Here is a 13,518-nt window from a genome sequence, read left to right on the forward strand (position 1 = left end):
AGTAGCTCACAGCTGTTCAGCCATCTCTTGCTTTTACCTGTTTTTCCTTTAGACGAAAACATATTTGTCAGTCTCTCAACTGTTGCACCACTTAACTATGCAACATTTCCCACAGCTGCTGTAAATAAGTGGTTCTTTCAAAGACTATCTTGAGAGTCAGCCGTATTTAGCGTTAGACCCTCCATAACACGGTGGGTTAATTCCGCTTCCCAGCCAGGCTAGGTTTATGCCTAGCAATCCTGTGGTTAATTCTATAAAACTCCACCCCCGACAGGCTCACTCAGGGTTAATCACTTAAGGCCCCGCCCCTCCCCCTAGCTTTGTGTTTCAGACCAACAAGTGAGAAGAGCTCGAGAGGGACTGGAGGTAACGGGAAGGGACAGCGGAATTACGTGGAGAAGCGAGTGGCTCAGGGGGATGTAGGGTAAGCACCAACCTGAGGGGAGGCTGCACACTTTAATTAAAGGAAATAGATGATTGGAACGGAAATGTTTATAAAGGAGGGAGCGACGATCCCACTGTGTGTGGTGAGCTGACCCCAGTTCAGTTTTTCGAAGGGGAAAGGGTGTGTTACGGGACTCCAATGCTTATGGTGGGTAATGCCTGGGAGCGGAGTTTCCCCTGTACTCACTGTAACGGGCTGGTAGAAGATATAGGGTTCGTTATTACAAATATAAGTCAATATTACAGAGATAACTTGACCTTGTTCTTTAGAATTAGATTGTTGTAACCTTGGAATAATATTATTACGTGGCATAAACCAGTAACAATTGGAGTTACTTTTGGAGTTCAGTGTTATTGGGCTGTATTGAGTCTTTCTATTTTATTTAGGGTTAAAACAGGGAATTATTTTTGTGGCTCTGTATGATAGGAGTGACTTTTTTGAGATCTATATAGAAATTTGCTAATCTTGGAGCCCGTGTTGCAAACAGCCAAAGATGAGTTCACATTATGGCTGGTGGTGTCTTCTCAGCATCAGTATGGAAGTGACCATGGCCTTTAAAAGGGTTTTTATTCTCATGTTAAAATGTGTTATACATTATTTTTGTTAACCCTATTCTGCTTTACTGAATACACCTACTGTTTTCAGTCAGTGTTCTGCAGTTTTGTTCCCCTCCACTAGAACTGTTGTGGTCCTTATCAGTCAACTAACATAAATATTAAAGTATGCGATTGTTTGACTTCGTTTTAAATGGATATGAAACCCAAATGTTTTCTTTCATGATTCAGATAGAGCATGCCATTTTAAGCAACTTTCTAATTTTCTCCTATTATCATCATTTTTTTCCCTTTGATCTCTTGGTATCTTTATTTGAAAAAGCAGGAATGTAATTTTAGGATCCAGCCCTCTTTTGGTTCAGCACCCTGAGTACTGCTTGCTGATTGGTGGCACCATTTTTAAAAAAACTTGGGTTTCATATCTCTTTAAATTAAACAGCTTTAATAAATCTTTACCTTCACAATTTTACCTGCTCTTATTAACTAATCTTACACAATATCCAACCCCTTTGTCTATAGCTTTTATTTTTTATAAAATAATATGAAATGGTGGTTTTGACAGTAGTGTCTTGTATTGTAGGTAAAAAGCATGTGTTTGTGTAGGGAATATGTTTTAATATTTTAATATAGATTGTGGCTGAATTATCAGGAACTGTGCACATATACAAACATGTCTATGAATGTTATTGCATGTATATTACATCTTCTAATATGTGTATATAAAAATAACGTACACTTAATTGTATAGTCCATTCAAACAGTACTTCCTTTACAATTTTCAGAATACAAACACAAAGGGCAGAACCACATTTTAACATAACCATACAGAACAATGTAAACAAATGGAGTGCCCATCACAAAGTAATTTATTAAAAAAAATAAAAAAGTAGAGAAGGCTACAACACGATAATGGATTAGGTGCTTCTGATTGATACAAGTGCCATATAATATGGTTTGACTAAATCTATAAATAATAGAATAAAAAATGACGTGCAAGACCCGCAACGTTGCTCGTCTGGATGTAGTCTGTAATGAAATGGTATTCCAGTAACAAGCAACCAAAATTACTCAAAAGAACAGAAAACCATACTTGCTGTTCCACTGACAAAGTGTTTAAATCCATTCTGTGGAATAGATTGGGGAATGGAAGTGGACAGACAATACAGGTATTTATGTGTAAAGATGCCAAAAAACAGCTGAATTTGCCATGTACTAATGCTGAAGGTGTATAACATTTAGGGGTCGATTTATCAAAGGCTTTGCAAGCCTTTCGCCCCCCCCCCCCCCCCTGACTGTAGGTCGTATTTAACAAGCAGCGGTCATCAGGCTGCTTTCCTAACCTTTCACCACCTCTGAGGTGGCAAACTTCTGTCTCCCCGGTCTTGTCCGACGGAGGAGATTGACAGCTCCTGCCCGCGCATGATTGGCAGGGGGCGGGTTTTGCACAACCAACATAGTTATATTAATATACTGTACTTTTAACCTCTATTATTACCTTGTATCTAAGTCTCTGTAGACTGCCCCCTTATTTCATGGCTATTTACAGGCTTACATTTTAGCCAGTTAGTGCCGGTTTCTGCACAACTCCTCAGGAGTGAGCACAATGTTATCTGTATGGCACACATGAATTAAGTGTCTTGCTGTGAAAAGCTAATAAAAAATGCATGAGATAAGAGGCAGTCTTTAGTGTCTTAGAAACAGGCAGAAATTTAGAGGTCTAAACATTATAAAGTATATAAATATAACAATGTTGGTTGTGCAATCTGGGGAATGGAAAGTAAGTTATCTATCCATTTTAGAAAATAAATATTTTGGAGAAGACTGTCCCTTTTAACTATAACATAACAGTAACTCTTTACAGTATTCTTCCATTATTTATTTACCCCCTTTTCCTGTAATCTATCTCTGAATCCCCCCACCAATCCTTAAATTTGAAGTGCAGGGCTAGGCTGTAGTGTGCAAGACATCTGTCCCTAAAGGGACAGTCTACTCCAGAATTATTGTTTAAAAAGATAGTTAATTCCCTTTATTACCCATTCCCCAGTTTAACATAACCAACACTGTTAAATTAATACACTTTTTACCTCTGTGATTACCTTGTATCTAAACCTCTGCAGACTGCCTCTTTATTTTAGTTTTTAGCCATTCAACAATTCAGAGGAAGACAGCACCTCACTCCAAGTTATGGGGCATGGAAAAGGGCTAGCCAGACCCCAGCATCATAGTCTATTTTCAAGAAGATTTCCAGCCTCCAAATGGTAAATAAAAAAACCTTTATTTATACAGGGTCCATAATGCAGCAACAACGTTTCAAACCAGCATTTTGTTCTTACTATGTCTAAGAACCAATTGCTGGTTTGAAACGTTGTTGCTGCATTATGGACCCTGTATAAATAAGTTCATATTATCCATTCAGTGCTGACTCCTAGGTAACTCCACGTGTGAGCACAATGTTATCTATATGGCACACATGAACTAACACCCTCTATCTATGAAAAACTATCAAAATGACCTGAGATAACAGGCGGACTTCAAGGGCTTAGAAATTGGCATATGAGCCTACTTAGGGTTTAGCTTTCAGCAAAGAATACCAAGAGAACAAAGCAAATTTGATTATACAAGTAAATTGGAAAGTTGTTTAAAATTGCATGCCCTGTCTGAATCATGAAAGTTTAATTTTGACTAGACTGTCCTTTTTTAACAGTCGTTAGCAGTGGTAAGATAGGGACAATGAAAACAATTGCAGAAATTAATTTATTTAGAACATTTTCATACTGTGCCTTAAAGTTCATGTATTTTATATCTGAAGAGATGTAACTGTACTTTGTTTTTTTTAAACAAGATCTTTATGTCAAAGATATTAAGGGCATTGCTATTATTAAAATCCTGAATGCTTTGACCACTTAACTGTAGTGGCAATAGGAAAAGCTTATGGAATATATTATGGGTCTCTGCTGTCTCCAGGTGGATTTATTTATTAGGTATTTGTAGAGCGCTAACAGGTTCTGCAGCGCTATGAACATAGATGGTATATAAAAACAATTACAGGGATCAAATGGGTAGAGGGTCCTGCCGACAGTTGCACTGTTGTAGTCGGCTCTTATGAAGGTGGACTACAAACAGCTGGGCTCATAGGCTTACATGCTATGGGGTTTTAAGGGGATAGCAGTGGAGATAGGAAAGTTAGTGTAGGTTGTATGCATCCCTGAATAGTAGTCTTCAGGGATCCTTCAGACCCTCCATGAGTGTCCAGGGATCACAAATACCTAATCTATTAAGGGAGTGTTTCTCAACTGCAGTCCTCAAGTACCCCCTAACGGGCCTGGGGCGCGATCCGATATACGGCGTAGGTTTCGGCGCAAGCGAGGGAACCCGCGCCGCCCGTAATTTCACCTTGCACATCGGGGTATTACATATACCCTGCCGGCAGTTCCTAAAGTGCCGTAAGTCGGATAAACTAGCGATGTCCGGAAATAAGCGTAAGTACAAAGTTCTGGAGTCGCCAGTGACTTACGGCACTTTAGAAACTGCCTGCGCCTAAGAAAACTAACTAAAATATGAAATCTCCCGTAACTGTCTAACACGCCTCCCAAAAATAAGCCGATGCGTATACCCCTATATCCGCAATCCCCCCTCTCCTAATAATAAATGTTTTAACCCCTAGACTGACAACCCCCCACAACAAGCCTAATTATTAACCCCTAAACCGCCATAGCCCACACCGCAATAAACCTATCCTAGTAGTATTAACCCCTAAACCACCGTAGCACATATAGCCTATTAAATCTATTAACCCCTAATCTGTCGCCGCCACTATAATAGTTATTAACCCCTAAACCTAAGTCTAACCATAAAACCCCCCTAACTTAATTATTATTTAAATAATATTACTATTATTAACTAAAGTATTCCTTTTTAAAACTAAATACTGTACTTACCTATAAAATAAACCCTAAGATAGCTACAATATAATTAATAATTACATTGTAGCTATTTTAGGATTTATTTTTATTTTACAGACAACTTTGTATTTATTTTAACTAGGTACAATAGCTATTAAATAGTTAATAACTATTTAATAGCTACCTAGTTAAAATAATTACAAAATTACCTGTAAAATAAATCCTAACCTAAGTTACAAATACACCTAACACTACACTATCATTCAATTAAGTAAATTAACTACAATTAGCTCAAATTAAATACAATGAACTAAAATAAACTTAAGTACAAAAAATAAAAAAAATTACAAGAAGTTTAAACTAATTACACCTAATCTAAGCCCCCTAATAAAATAAAAAAGCCCCCCAAAATAATAAAATGCCCTACCCTATACTATATTACAAATAGCCCTTAAAAGGGCCTTTTGCGGGGCATTGCCCCAAAGTAATCAGCTCTTTTACCTATAAAAAAAAATAAATAGACAATACCCCCCCCAACATTACCACCCACACACCCCTACTCTAAAACCCACCCAATTCCCCCCTTAATAAAACCTAACACTACCCCCTTGAAGATCACCCTACCTTGAGCCGTCTTCACCCAGCAGGGCAGAAGTCTTCATCCGATGGGGCAGAAGAGGACATCCAGATCGGCAGAAGTCTTCATCCTGTCCGGTCAGAAGAGGACATCCGGACCGGCAGAAGGCTTCATCCAAGTGGCATCTTCTATCTTCTTCCATCTGACGAGGAGTGACTCCATCTTGAAGACATCCGGCGCGGAGCATCCTTCCAGCACGGCGGACTAACGACAAATGACGGTTCCTTTAAATGACGTAATCCAAGATGGCGTCCCTTGAATTCCGATTGGCTGATAGGATTCTATCAGCCAATCGGAATTAAGGTAGGAAAAATCTGATTGGCTGATTGGATCAGCCAATAGAATGCGAGGTCAATTCTATTGGCTGATCCAATCAGCCAATCGGATTGAACTTCAATCCGATTGGCTGATTAAATCAACCAATCAGATTTTTTCCTACCTTAATTCCGATTGGCTGATAGAATCCTATCAACCAATCGGAATTCGAGGGACGCCATCTTGGATGACGTCATTTAAAGGAACCATCGTTAGTCCGTCGTGCTGGAAGAATGCTCCGCGCCGGATGTCTTCAAGATGGAGTCGCTCCATGTCGGATGGAAGAAGATAGAAGATGCCGCTTGGATGAAGCCTTCTGCCGGTCTGGATGTTTTTTCTGCCCCATCGGATGAAGCCTTCTGCCCGGATTGGATGACCAATTGTGCCCGGCTGGGTGAAGACGGCTCAAGGTAGGGTGATCTTCAAGGGGGTAGTGTTACGTTTTATTAAGGGGGGATTGTGTGGGTTTTAGAGTAGGGGTGTGTGGGTGGTGGGTTGTAATGTTGGGGGGGTATTGTCGTTTTTTTTTTTTTACAGGTAAAAGAGCTGATTACTTTGGGGCAATGCCCTGCAAAAGGCCCTTTTAAGGGCTATTTGTAATTTAGTATAGGGTAGGGCATTTTATTATTTTGAGGGGCTTTTTTGTTTTCTTAGGGGGCTTAGATTAGGTGTAATTAGTTTAAACTTCTTGTAATTTTTTTTTTTTTTTATACTTTAGTTTAATTTAGTTAATTGTATTTAATTTTAGCTAATTGTAGTTAATTAATTTAATTAATTGAATTATAGTGTAGTGTTAGGTGTATTTGTAACTTAGGTTAGGATTTATTTTACAGGTAATTTTGTAATTATTTTAACTAGGTAGCTATTAAATAGTTATTAACTATTTAATGGCTATTGTACCTAGTTAAAACAAATACAAAGTTGCCTGTAAAATAAAAATAAATCCTAAAATAGCTACGATGTAAATATTAATTATATTGTAGCTATCTTAGGGTTTATTTTATAGGTAAGTATTTAATTTTAAATAGGAATACTTTAGTTAATAGTAATATTATTTAGATTTATTTAAATAATTAAGTTAGGGGGTGTTAGGGTTAGACTTAGGTTTAGGGGTTAAAAACTTTATTATAGTGGCGGCGACGTTGGCGGCAGATTAGGGGTTAATAGATTTAATAGGCTATGTGGTCTATGGTGGTTTAGGGGTTAATAGAATAGGTTTATTGCGGTTTGGGCTACGGCGGTTTAGGGGTTAATAATAGAATAGGTCTTTTGCGGTGTGGGCTACGGCAGTTTAGGGGTTAATAATAGAATAGGTTTATTGCGGTGTGGGCTATGGCGGTTTAGGGGTTAATACACTATTAGTTATTGCGGTGGGGGTTTGCGGTTGACAGGTAGATAGACATTGCGCATGTGTTAGGTGTTTTTTTTGCAGGCATTTTAGGGAGTTACGGTACTCCCATACTCGGCGCAAGGCCTGCTACGGCGGCATTTTATGGCGAGGTGAAAATGGAGTAAGATTTCTCCATTTTCGCCACGTAAGGCCTTGTGCTGGATATTGGATACCGACTTACGACGCGGTCCCATGTTAGCTTATGGGAGAAAAAATTGCGAGCAACGGGTGAAATATACGTGCCGCATTTAGATGCAGCGCTGTATATAGGATACCAAAAATGCGCAAAAACCGGCGTCGCCGGTTTTTGCGGGTGATGCTGCATATCGGATCGGGCCCCACGTTTTTATTATAGCTGAACCAGTGCACAGGTGAAGTAATCAGCTGATCGGTAACCATGGTTACTAACTTGCTCTCACACAGTTGATTATTTCACCTGTGCACTTTTTCAGCTATAAGAACCTAGCCTGTTGGGGGTACTTGAGGACTGTGGCTGAGAAACAATGTATTAAGGTAGCAATTGCACACTTACTTAGCCTCTGTGGCTGTATTTTAAATCTTAAAGGGACAGTTCACTGTAAAATTAATTTTCCCTGAATGTGTTCCCCATGACTTGTTATACCAGCTGCAGCGTATACATTTATGAGAAATTGCTCATTTATGTTTTTTTGCAAAATAAATAGCTGTATTTGCTCTTTGAAACCACAGCCCATCAAAATGAGCTTGCTGCCAGATAACATCTATAGTTCTCTTATCATTTTAAATGCTTGTTTTTTTTTTTTTTTTTTATCTCTGTCTGTACAATACTTAGGGCTTGATAGTCAAAACCTCACCGGCATGGAGAAAAATTGCACAAAATCTTTGGGATTTTTTTAAACCTTCTATTGTAATGTAGTAGTCTATGTTTCACATAAAGAACACTACAAAGCAACACAAACATTTACCAAAATTAAAATTTGTGTTTCTAATTTTTTTTTTAAGGACCTCGCCATACCGAAGAGACTTATTCAAAACCTCGCCGCTCAGGTGAGATGTTTTAAGATCGGGCCCTTAGAAAGAACAATTGAAAATTAACATTTTAGAGCTCTACCCCTTCCACCTCCCACTGTGAGTGTAATTTCTTCTGCTGGCTGTGTTTACATAATTTCTCAATAGCCTATACAGGCTAAATCGGCTATTTCAAATGCCAATATAAAGGCTAAGGAGCTATTTGTAAACAATTTAATACACTCCAGCAGGTAACTTGCATAATTGGGAACATATTAAAGGGACAATCAACACCAGAATTTTTGTTTAAAAAGATAGTTAATCCCTTTATTACCCATTCCCCAGTTTTGCATAACCAACACTGTTATATTAATACACTTTTTACCTCTGTGATTAACTTGTATCTAATCTATCTTCTGACAGCCCCCTAATCACATGACATATTTTTTTTTTTTTGAATAATTGTTTTTATTAAAGACAAATGCACAGTACAATGTCAGCATATAAGCATAACAGCATGGCATAAGCAGGACCAGATATAAATCACAGATTACAGTTCAATATTCACAAAAATTCGCTAACTGTTGGTCTATAAAACATTTTAAGCAAAGAAAATATAACAAACACTTATTCAAGAAAGACAGTAGACCCCAAGTCATTAATATCTTATGGGAATAAGACCCTAAGTCTGAGAGAAGGAATCTGAAATCCAGGGTTCCCAAGGATTATATACATTAAGCCTCTATAGCTTGGAGTCAAGTGACAGGGGGCTTACTAGTCAGAGAAATAAGGTAGGGGTGTAGGGCTATCTTTAGCCCCAATCAAGGGAATCTAGTATAAAGTGGGCAGACATGAAAAAAAATCTCTGCCCATAGGTTGGTTTTCAGAGAATCTACAGATTCTATTATATGCATTTCAGCATCTCCCTCAGAGAGAAAATACGGAGGGAAGCATGATTGGATAAAGACTGAATGGAAGACACAATTTAAAGAGGAGAGAGGGAGTAGGGAAGGTAGGGATTTAGGGGGGAGAGAAAAGAAGAGAAAAAAAAAAGGGGGGGGGGGCGCGAAAAACCACATCTCACAGAAATAAGAAATCATGATTCACTAGAATAAGGTCCCAGCAATCAGGCATTGAGGTTGAAATGTTATCTCCAGCTACGTATCTTTCCATGGTCGCAAAGTGATTCACCAAATCACAGACCTCATCTAGACTTGGAGGCTCAACCTGTTTCCAGGCTCGGGCTATACACAGCTTGGTAGCCGCCAGGACATAGACTAGAAGTCTCTTGGAACATAAAGAGATAGATCTCGGGAAGATATGCAGCAAAGCCAACTGGGGAGTCAAGTGTATGTTTGAATTGATAGACCCAAGCAGCATTTCAACTTCCCTCCACAATGGACTCACCTTTGGGCATGACCACCAAATATGAAGGTCTGAGCCCACCAGATCAGTTTCTCCAGCACTTCGTGGTATTGGTATTGTACATCTTTGCTAATCTTACTGGGACTCTGTGCCATTTCAATAAATCACATGACATTTTATTTATTATCTATTGACTTTCATTTTATCGAATTAGTGCAGTGTCTGCCACAAGCCACGGGGCGTGATCAAAATGTTATTATTATTATTATTCTTTATTTATAAAAGTGACGATTCCGCAGTGCTGCCCATGGGTACAAGGATAACAGTACAATGGAGAAATAATACGATAAGACAAAATTTTACAGACAAAAACAGGGGGAATTGAGGGCCCTATTCCCGTGTGAACTTTCAATCTATATGGCTGACATGAACTAGCTCTCCCCTGCTGTTAAAAGCATGTGACAAGAGGTGGCCTTCAAGGGCTTAGAAATTCATATGAGCCTTCCTAGGTTTAGCTTTCAACTAAGAAAACCAAAGAACTAAGCAAAATTGGTGATAAAAGTAAATTTAGAAAGTTGTTTAAAATTACATGCCCTATTTGAAACAAGAGTTGTTGGTTTTTTGGGGTTTTTTTTTGGACTAGACTGTCCCTTTTTAAAAGAAGAGTTTTTGGTAAACTGTCCCTTTTTAAGCTTGCGTGACATGTCACTGGCCACCAATAGATTTCTGTGAGTTTTCTTCATTAAAGGGACATTATACACCAATTTTCATTTAACTGCATGTAATAGACACTACTTTAAAGAATAGTATACCCAGATACTGATCTAAAAATCCAGTATAAAACGGTTTAAAAACTTAATTAGAAGCTCCCAGTTTAGCTCTGTTAAAAAGGTTAGCTGGAACACCCACTGGAAGTGGTTCTTTAGCAAAAAAGCAGACACTCCACTCCCTTCCTCTGCATATGAAAAGACTACACAAACAGGAGCAAGCTGGAGTAGGTATAAATTAGTATTTTCTTAAAACTTTGGGGCGTGGTTAGGAGTCTGAAAATCAGTGCAATGTTATTTAAAAATAAGCAAAACTATATAAAAAAAAAAGCTGTATAGGCTATATAAATGGATCATCTACAAAACATTTATGCAAAGAAAAATCTAGTGTATAATGTCCCTTTTAACTATTGACTTTATATTCTATGGACAGTTTGTGTACTTCCCGCTAGCTTTAAAGTGAATGTAAATTTAGATGATAAAGAGCCCGGTTTTTAAAAATCAGATTTAAAAATAGGAGCGCGTGCAATTTCTGTCCGAGGACTGGATTCTGATTTGCTTATCAGTTGAAGAAGAAGGCAGCTACGTAATAGTGGGGGGAGTTCGGCATCCATATTTACCTGGTATTAGAGTAGTTAGCGCCGCTGATTAGGACAGAAGCAAGGCGGCAAGGGAGGAGGGGTATAGTGTAGGCAGACCTCCGTTTTTTTTATTTACAATATCAAAACATGTTACAGTAAGTGTTGAATGTCCCTTTAACAAATAACAACAACAACATTTGTTTTCATAACGGGAAGAAAAAAAAAGGATTTATATATTTAAAATGTTCTCTCATATAGACTTTAACCTCTTAAGGACATATGACAGAATTTTTCCGTCATAAAACAATTGAGCAAACTGAAAGCTGTGTCCTTAAAGGGTTAAAAAGGTATAGGTGACTAGTATGTCCCTTTAATCCCCAGATAATTATTTTATATTGGAAGCAATAGTACACAAAAAAGTGAGGGGAAAAATAGTATGGCCATTTTAAGACGCTAAAGCATTCAAAGCTTTTTATTGGTCTAGTAACGACAACAGTTGATTCTCACAGGATAAGATCTTATTTTTATCTCAAGAAATCCATACAATAAAAAGAGACAATTTTTAAATGGCTTGATGTGCAGATTAAAAAGTTTATTGAACGAAAAAAAGTTATTAAAAGGACAGTAAAGTCAAAATTTAAAACTTTCTTGATTCAGATAGAGCATGCAATTTTAAACAAAATGTCTAGTTTACTTCTGTTATCAAATGTGCTTTTTTCTCTTGGTATCTTTTATTGAAGAGTAAAACTAAGTAGGCTCATAAGATTAGTTTTATTTAGTGCTCTATGGCAGCATTGTTTTGCAACATTATTTGTAGCTTTGTTATACAATGTTGCAAAACTCTGCTGCCATAGATTACTAAAGACAAGTGCACACTCCTGAGCTCTTATGAGCCTTCCTAGTTTTACTCTTCAATGAAAGATACCAAGAGAACAAGCCAAAATGTGATAAAATTTGCATGCTCTATGGATTATTAAAGTGAATGTAAATTTTGATGCTAAATTGCCCGTTTTTTAAAAATCGGATTAAAAACAGGGGCACTTTAATTCATCAAAATTTACATTTCACTTGTGTTGTGAACAAATACTTACCTTTTAATCTTGACAGCCGCTGCATCACTTCCCTTGCCGGATTAAAATGTAAGTATTTGAAGAAAACAAGTGAAATGTCAATTTTGATGAATTAAAGTGCCCTTGTTTTAATAGGATTATTAAAAAAAACTGGGCACTGATTCATCAGAATTGACCTTCACTTTAAATACATATCATGGGTGGTGCCATTATATTATGGAACTTCGCTTACACTGCAGCACTGGTTTTAAAACCTGTCTTCAAGCCTCCCCAACTGGCCAGATTTTCAGTATAACTCTGGGTGAGAGCAGGTAAAATAACCATGTTTACTAATTGGCTGATTATTTCACCTGAGGACAGGTTTGAAAACAATGTACTACAGCTATCTGAAGGAGAGTTGCTGCACACGTGCAAACATGTCAGCACTGGAATGTAGTGAAATATTCCAACATGGCGTCACCCATAACTAGAGGGAGGTAGAGAATTACCTCATTACTATGCTTATAAAATCTATTTAGTGTTAAATGTCCCTGCACTATCAGGGGAAATAACACACACATCAACGGGCACCATCACATGGAACTGCTTCTATTTTGTCTTCCTTCCCCTTGGTGAGCCATGCCAGAAGATATATGTACTGGCACAGCCTTCCTGTACAAATATGGTAGCAGTTTTCCAGTACAACAATGTAGCAGCTTTCTTGGAAACCATGCTACCACTAGGGGTGGGCGAATGTGCTAAAAGTGCTATTTGCTTGGTATAACCGACTAGTCCTGTCTCCTGTGAACATTCGTTTTAAACAATCGAATTTTGAAAAGAATGAAAATCCATTATAATTCGGTAATCAAATGTTATTTATGGTTTTGTATGTTACTTTCATTTTCGAATGTTCATAATTGGATTGAATATCCACATTTGAAATTTCTAATGTAACATTTTGATTTAAAAAATACTATTCAGATGTTCAATAGTTCATGTGGTAGAGAATTTAGTAAATTGATACATAATAGATAGAAACATTCACATTGATATATTTATATTTTGAATGTTGCATAATTCAAATATTACATTTAAAGAAAAACTACAAATATATCCATTTTTTTTTTAATTGGAATATTACATAGTTGGAATCAAATTATTAGAACAAACTATTACATTTAAATAGAACATTAGAAATACTATTACATTAAACAAATGTTAGAATGTTGTATAAACATTCGAAATTCGAAGCAAATGAACTAATGTGTTAAAATGTGTTTCATTTTTTCAAATGCTGCAAAGCATTTGCCCATCCCTAGCCATCACTATAAAGGCAACTTCATATACTTTCCATATATTGTGATCCCTCTTTTGCCCTGTATGCCCTATGGTCAGTGCAGGCCTGGGGGGGGGGGAGGTAGGAATCCTAACACCAACTATAATCCAGTAAGTATTGTAAATTGTTATCTAGTGAGTTCTCCACTGTTTGTCACCTTAAAATTTCTGTCTTTGGGGACATAAAAAAA

General features: G+C 37.4%; 1 protein-coding gene across 4 annotated transcripts in view; it reads left to right on the plus strand.

Moving 5' to 3' along the window:
- Positions 1–333: 333 nt before the first annotated feature.
- The window catches only part of SH3BP4 (SH3 domain binding protein 4), a 75,231-nt gene continuing 62,046 nt past the window's right edge, over positions 334–13,518 (plus strand). Inside the window, exon 1 of one of the 4 annotated variants that reach the window (XM_053698871.1) lies at positions 334–424. The gene's annotated coding sequence lies outside the window, so the exon portion shown is untranslated. Of the gene's footprint in view, positions 425–507; positions 593–8,234; positions 8,270–13,518 lie in introns of those variants that run through there. The other 3 variants (XM_053698874.1, XM_053698870.1, XM_053698872.1) reach the window with 3 other exon arrangements.

Source organism: Bombina bombina, chromosome 1 (assembly GCF_027579735.1).
Source record: "Bombina bombina isolate aBomBom1 chromosome 1, aBomBom1.pri, whole genome shotgun sequence".
Lineage (NCBI taxonomy): Eukaryota > Metazoa > Chordata > Amphibia > Anura > Bombinatoridae > Bombina > Bombina bombina.